The following is a 7,908-nucleotide window of genomic DNA, read 5'->3' as shown; positions in this document are numbered from 1 at the left end:
TGTGAAACACAGTGGCCTGGTAGTCTTCTGTTGTAGCTCAGGTAATGCTAGGCTACTTGATTTTTTCTTTTTAATTTTTATTTTTTGGTGGCACTGGGGTTTGAACTTAGGGCCTTGCGCTTGCTAGGCAGGTGCTCTATTGCTTGAGCCACTCTACCAGCCCTGTTTTGTGTTAGGTTTTTTTGAGATACGGTCTCTCGAATTATTTGCCCTGGCTGACCTATACCCAGCTCCTCCCATTTATTCCTCCCTCATAGCTGGGGTGAGAGACACACACCACCACGCCCGGCTTGTTGGTTGAGTTGGGGGTCTCACTAACTTTTTGCCCAGGCTAGCCTCAAACCGCAATTCTCCCAATCTCTACCTCCCATGTATATGGGATTACGTGTGTGCACCACAGCATCCAAACCTCATATGTATTTAATCCCTCGCTTCTTCATACGTCTCATTGCTCTACTTGTTCTGGCCCTTAGCACTGCTCACTGAGAAAAGCCCTTTACCTAGTGTCCTGGACCTGGCCTAGGCCCTCGGACTGCACAGTCCCAGTGTCGCAGAATACCTGAGACTGAGTGATTTTTATAAGACGCTGGTTTCGTTCATGATCTTGGAGCCTAGGAAATTCAAGCTCAGAGACTGAGGAAGGGAGGGCTACATCTAGCAAGGCCTGGCTGTGCGGAGGTTGATATGGTCCCTGTCTTCCCTCCACTCCTCACCTCCAGGGGACCCCCCAGTCTCTCTTGCTCAGAACTCTACAGAGCCCAGCACAGCTCACCTTTTCCAACCTACCTCCTACATGGTTGCAAAAGATGTTCCAAAACACAGACCTGGGGTGCAGCCCCATAATTCTTCAAAGTTTCCCTTTCCCTTCATGACAAACCTGAGTGTCTTGAGCATAACACGATACCTGGCCTTGCTTTCTCTCCCTGGGTCTTGGCTTCTGACCCACACGCCAGCCCAGGTAACTGTGGTCTATGCTGGGCTCTTGTACTCACCTGGCTTTATACCCACCCTTCCCTTCCCTCTGTCTCAATCACCCTCCTGTCCTCCTGATAGACTAAATCATTTGTCAAGTGTTGGCTCACACACTCTTCTCTTGGTAATGCCTTTCCTGTCTGACACTTCTACAAACTTCCATGAAAGCAATTATCTGGGTTTCACAAATCCTCCTAAGGCTGTATCTAGTCTACACAGAATGAGAAGGCGGGGCTCTGCTGATGAATTCCTAGCACTCTTCAGTTCTTTCTCTTATCAAGCAAAGACTTACTGGGCACCTCCATGCATGAACCTTTGAAAATCCATCTCTAAACAAGACAGGTGCAATCCTTGCCCTCCCGGAGTGTATGGCTTGCTGGTGAAGATCTGCATTCAGTAATACAATGTGAGGTGTGAAATCAAGAGCAGGAGAGGGCCCCATGGGAGCAGCAGTGCAGTTGGGGAAGACCTTTGTGAACTAGGGGTTCCACATGAGACCTAAGTGAAGAGCAGGGATCAGCAAAAAAGAGTTTAGATGGACAAAAGGAAGGGGGAAGAGGAAGGAAAATATGAGCAGGAAAGAAAGGAGCACATATACAACACCATGAGGTAAGAGAAAACCTGGTAGGTTCACAGCAGAGGTAAGTCCTGGGGAGATTAGAGGAAAGTAGCAGGCAAGGAAGGGGAGAAGCAGGCAGTGGTCAATGAGTTCTTTGCTTTTAAAGAACTGCGAAAGCCAGCCTGCCAGTGGTCATGCCTGTAACCCTAACTATTCAGGAGGCAGAGATCAGGAATATCTTGGTTTAAAGCCAGTCTGGGCACATAGTTCATGAGACCCTATCTCGAAAAAACCCTTTTCAAAACTGGGCTGGTGAAGTGGCTCGAGTGGGGTAGAGTATCTGCTTAGCAAGTGTGTAGGCCCAGTACTGCCAAAATAATAACACTAACAATAAAGAATCGCAAAAGAGGGTTGCTGAGTGGCTCAAGTGGTAGAGATCTTGCCTAGCAAACATGAGGCCCTGGATTCGAGTCCCAATACCACCAAAAAATTGCAAAGAGAAAGATGCTTGTGACAGTGAACAAGAGGAGTAGGAATGGGAGAGAAACTGTCTTGACTTCATTTATACCCACTATTTTTCCCCATTATGATTTATTTGTTATGTTGACAAATAAAATTATATATATATATATATATATAATATGTAATATAATGTTTTGATGCATGTGTACCTTATGGGATAATTAAGTTGAACTAATTATCATATCCATCCCCTGACATACTTATCATTTTTTGTGGTAGGAGCATTTAAAATGTACTCTCTTCGCTATTTTCAAGTATACAATGCCCCATCGTTAAGTAGAGCCTCTATGCCGATCTCCAGAACTTATTCTCTTTTCTGATTGAATCTTTGTACTTTCACGGACAGCTCTCCATGCTCCACCCCTCCACCTGTTTTTATCATGTGTATCTGATTTCCTTTTTTAGCTGACTGTGCCCCGAGTTCTTTTAGAAGTCAGGCCTTTGGAATATATTGTCATTTTTTAAATGACAGTAGCCTAGCACCCTGTCCAAATTACATCTTTCAAAATGGGTTTGTTACTCTAAGGAGCTAATAGACATGTGAAGAGCCCATCTTATTTCAAAGATGCTTTTGAGACTGCCTGGGCTGTTCTAAGTAAACGATCATGTAGCTCACACTGGCACTTTTAATATCAAGATTCCAATATAAAAAGAGCCCACCCCAAAACCCCTTTAATAAATTTTAAGACTTCACTACAATAAAAACCTTAAGCCCTCAGTTTTCTTTCCTAATCTGTTGTAGAGTAAAAATATTGCATGATCTCAACATCGTCCTCCATCCATCATTCATTCTCACCGCTCTGAATGCACAGGTCAGTAGCCAGTTCTGTTTTCCAGAGGAAGAAAAACACAGAAATTACATGACATGTGCTGACACAGTAAGCAGCTGTGTCAAAACTAGGATTCATAACTCTTAATTCTCAGTACCAAGCCCCTTCATGTCAAAGTCTGCTGTCCTTGTAATAAACGTCAACTATATTATATAGCTGAACTGTAAAATGAAATCTACTGGAGAATTCTGTTTACCGTTTTCACTAGAAAATTGGAAAACACAATCCTGAAGAACATGAATATTAAAACTGTAGATAATCTTTTTACAAACTGAAAACAGCTTAATTAAACCAACAGAGCAGGTAAGGCAATTCTGTTTTTTACTGGCAACCCTCAGCTGTTTGAAATAACCATTTTAATAATCAATGGCGTGTTGAGACTTTCACCTAGCATTTATTTTAAGGGATGTCTTGTTTTGAACAATCATTTTAAACCCTAGTAAACTGAAGAATTAATTAGCAAGCACAGAGGCTCAGCAAACTAATGCTTTAGTCTGTCAAACCATCTGCTCAGGACCACCCTTTTCAAATCTTGGCATTGTTGAGGATGGGGGTGCACGGCACTCTTCATGCTGATGCTGGTAGGCCGGTTGCTCCATCCTCCAAACGCACAGGAAGAAACTCAGCCTTAGAAACCAGCTTGTAAGAGTCCTGGCTCCTTTTGCACCGATGCTGGGGAACACAGGAGAGCCAACCTTCCTTTAAGAGAAAAACCCATTAACATGTCTTGTCTATGCAAATGACAATTGTCCCTTTCGAAACTGGTGCTTTGGGGGCTCTATTCTAAATCCAATAATTCTTCTATGCAGATCGCATTTAAAATTTCATTTTTGGAATTTTCTTTTGGCTTGTTTTACATATTCATTCTCAAACGGTGGGAAAGAATCCTAATCTATTTAGAAAGGAAGGATGTTATGTAACTGTAAGTTAATGACACAAATTTTATTTTATGGTTTTGAAACTGACTCAGGAGGCAATTCAAAAAAAGGAGTTCCAAAAACATGTTGAGTCAAAGACAACATGATTTGAATAAGCATACAGCTTACTCAGAAGGCTGTTTATGTTTGGGCATAAAAGATTTCTTTTTTTTAAATCTTTGCTCTTTAACAAACCTAACATAGAACTGGGGGCGTAGCTCAGGGGAAAAGCATGTGCTTAGCAGGCACGAGGTCTTGGGTTCCAAAAACAAAATCAATGTGTATTTACCAACAGAAGTACAGACCTGTTGTTGTTTGGTCTGTTCAGCACCTCTCCTTCCTTCTTCTGATGACAGTCTGCTGATTTCCTTCAGGGAAGCAGCCTTTAACCCATTGGCAGTCCAGTTCGCCCTAGGGAGAGTTCACAAGTTGGACCAGACCTTGGCTGACACATTCCATCGCCATGACTACAGTAACTGGTTTAGGGGTGAGCCCCAGACCCAAGCCAGGCTAATGGCATTCAATTCCAGGACTTTGGTTGAAACTATCAAGAGAGAGCAATTTGCTTTCATTGAGAATGTAAACCTGGAATTGCTAAGACCCACCAGTGGGGAAGCCAAAGCAGAGCAAGGCAGAGGCAAAAGATAGCCCTGGTAACATTGTTTAAGTTGCTAGATCCAGCTCAGCCTGAAGCTGGATTCCTGAAATTCTCCATAAATTCATTTTCTGATTTACATCTGCTGAAGTGTGTCTCCACATGTGTAGGTCCAGTCAAGACAAAAGAAACCACCAGGAAATGTTTTAGTTTGTATACACACGAATACAATACGCTGTATGCTGTGCCCACTTACCTTGTTATTAAGCTTTAGTTTGCTATCTTCAAACATTTGTACATTTCATTTTTAAATTTCATAGCTATGCAAAGTGTATTTTAATTTTTGGTCACTTTTGCAGTGCTGGAGATTTAGGGTAGGAATGGAGAGAAGGTGTTTAATCTTTAAGACTGTTTTCATCAGTAAGTCCCTTACGTTTGGAATATATGACTTTGGATAAGACATATCCAAAGTCAGCAAGGTTATCTTAAAAGGCCAAGGGCATTTGATCTATTAATCAACACCAACATCGCTTGCTTTCTCTGTGTTCTAGTCCCCCTGCCCTTTGCCTCTCTGGACGGATATGTCCTGGAGATCCCACAAGAAAGAAACTCTGCTCTGTGGCGCAGCACAGCAAACCCATTACAAGCTGTTCTTCTCTAAAACTCCGATCAATACATATGCTTCCCCAGGGGTACAGAAAGGTCGTGAGAAACCTTGGCTGGCATTGCTCACTCCTCAAGTACCAGCTGTGGCACACTTACTACTCCATCCCCTGCTATTACTAAGTCCTTGAGCAGTGGCTAAAATCTGATTCCCCCCAGATGCAGGCATGTGCAGCCCGAGCCCCTCTGCCCGGAAGTTCTAGCAGCATCACTCAGAGCTGCATGACTCATGCCTTCTTCAGCATTCCTCCCTGTCCTCTGATCTGAGCCAGGAGGCTGGAGCAGGATGCCTGCCGGCTGCCCACTTTCCCTACTGTAACACACCCCAGCTCTGCACTTCTCTGCTCACACAGGAAGACGGCTGCCCCTGACGGATTCGCTCAGGCTCACTCAACCCAGCGTCCTGAAAGGAGATTTGGATACAAGTCCTCTGCTGCAGACGTCACATCCTGCCACTGCACACATAGTCAGGAGAGCATCATGGAGGGGGCGCAGTCTTAGTCTCTTACCTGCTAGGCTGGTCCTCAGATAGCACAACATCCTGCCTGTGGTTCCTTTTTCTGCCAGAAACCCAATCAGGGGTCCCCAGTTGCTCTTCTGTCCTTTCACTCTCTAGTCCCTTCTCTCGTGATATTCTGGACAGTCAGGGCTTCTGTTCAGGAAGATAATTCTGTAGCTTGTGATTGGAAGTTAAGGGAAAATTTCAACCATTAGCATTTTTCATGTGAAGAGCTTAATTAGCGCCAACCCTATCTCGCTCATTAACGTAAGGCTTTGTTAGAGCAATACCTGTTCAGAAGAAAAACAAGGGTCGGGGTGTAGCTCAGTGGTAGAATGCTTGCCTAGCATGTACAGGGCCCTGGGCTGATTCTCACCAACATACATGAGAGAAAGAAAGAGAGAGGGAGGGAGGAAAAGAAAGAAGGAGGGAAGGGAGGAAGGGAGAAAGGAAGGGAGGAGGGGGAGAAGGGAGGGGAGAAAGAAGGAAGTTATGTTGTTTTGGGTTTTTTTTGTTCTGGGGTTTGAACTCAGGGCTTTGTGCTTGCTGGGCAGGTGCTCTACCTCTTGAGCCACACCTCTAGCCCAGGAAGGAAGGAAGAAAGAGAGAGAGGACGGAGGGACGGAGGGACGGAGGGAGGGAGGGAGGGAGGCAGGCAAGCATATGGCAAAGTACTTTTTGCTCTTCCCAGGGGGATTCACAACCCCTGGGGCATTTGAAAAGGACAGCGCCTCCCCCTGGTTAAGTCTATTTTAGGGAAGGCGTATAAGGGGGGAGCAGACAAAAGTCTTACTAAGAGAGTAGATGTTTCTATCACATGTTGTTAAGGAAAACATTCTTAGTCAAAAAAAATTTCTTATTCCTGAGTTGATTTCAAATAGAACTGTCTGTTTAAGATCTTCGAAAGAAATGTATGCACACCACATGAACAGTTGGTTTGAATTTTCTTTTGTCACTATGTAATTTCCAACTTTGAGGAAAATACTAATACTTAGTGGGTAGCAAATTAAAAATATGAGACCTTTAGTTGCAATGTTCACATCGCCACATAGAGTGACTAATTTCTCCAAATTAGTAAAGGAAGTTAGAACTGTGAGTCAGTAAGTGGATCGCCCTGATGAGTGAAAATAAAATTTATGCGTCTCCCAGATGGACCGCATTTTATTTTTTAAATATTTATTAAGGCTTATTAGTTTTGTGCTATTAAATTTTGTTACTAGATCTCTCCATATGTTTCAAGTCTCCAGTATGCTATAGTGTTTATGCATGCACAGTCTAATATTGAATCACAGGCATGGAGTGGACTTTGACAGGTAATACACACAAATCGTACAGTAGCGTCTAATCTTCCTAGAACCACAGACACCCTTGAGAACTAGCTCAATATTTAACACAACCTCTAAGGCCAGAAAATTGTTCTGTTTGTTTAAATGCCATTTCTATGCCTGTTTTCAGACCTTGTCAAATGTCACACATAATTGTAGAGCGGATCTTAATCTGTGTTAAGGAATAGTTTTATCACAGATGACAACAAATGAGTAAACAGAGTAATATTGCTCATTGGTTCAGTGAACCTTCTTGGGCCCCTATAGTGAGTCCAGCCCTGTTTTAGGTGCTGTGGTGACTCAACCTTCTGGGAGGTATATCAGGTACAGAAGTGGCCTTGTCAACAGTTATGACAAAAAGCACAAAGGAACAGTCACAGAGTGAATTGTGCTCACATAGTTTTAAAGTGAAAAGAGTTAGGATCAAGGGAGAATGTTGGGATAATGATGGAATCATTTTCATTAAAAAAATCAAAACAGCACCGAGATTCTTGTGACCAGCATATGGAATTGAATAGTGGGACCACTATCTTTTCATGAATAGTAAAGCTGAGGTTTGAAAGGAATGATGGCAAAGTTCTTTAGGAAATCACTTTGGTAGCAAACTCATGTAGAGGCTGAGAACTGGTAGAAGGTGCTAAGGAGCCTCCAGCTACTTATATGCCAGAGTTGAAAGCCATGTAGATGTCCAGGAACATTAGCACAAACCTAAGGAGACAGGCACAGTGGAATCAGAGAGAATGGTAGTCACCTCTTAATGAGGGTGGCTGAGTCTTGCAGCTGAAAAACCTTTTAATGCCAACTTGACTAAAAGTCTCAAAACTCACATAGAAGCCGCCTAACTCCAAAAGAGTTTAGCTGGGTTTCTGTCCCCTGAATTCCAAAGGAAAACTGGGCCTGAGAGAAATAGGGATTACAAAGAGATTCCTTACAAAGGTGCTGTGTTTGCCTGGATACACTTAGATTTCTTCAAATTTCACTCAGTATAGTTCAACTAACACACGGGCAAAGCCATCACAATAAAGA

At 43.2% G+C, this 7,908-nt stretch overlaps 1 long non-coding RNA gene across 1 annotated transcript; it reads right to left on the bottom strand.

Moving 5' to 3' along the window:
- Nucleotides 1-3,257: 3,257 nt before the first annotated feature.
- Nucleotides 3,258-5,835, bottom strand: LOC141414127 (uncharacterized). Its single transcript, XR_012439216.1, has 3 exons — nucleotides 5,568-5,835; nucleotides 4,106-4,211; nucleotides 3,258-3,582 (listed from the first exon to the last, which is right to left on the bottom strand). It is a non-coding gene; the product is annotated as an uncharacterized lncRNA (long non-coding RNA).
- Nucleotides 5,836-7,908: the final 2,073 nt, after the last annotated feature.

This window comes from Castor canadensis, chromosome 11 (genome assembly GCF_047511655.1).
Source record: "Castor canadensis chromosome 11, mCasCan1.hap1v2, whole genome shotgun sequence".
NCBI lineage: Eukaryota > Metazoa > Chordata > Mammalia > Rodentia > Castoridae > Castor > Castor canadensis.
Note: the sequence above shows the minus strand (reverse complement) of the source record. Positions and strands in the feature narration are given on the sequence as shown.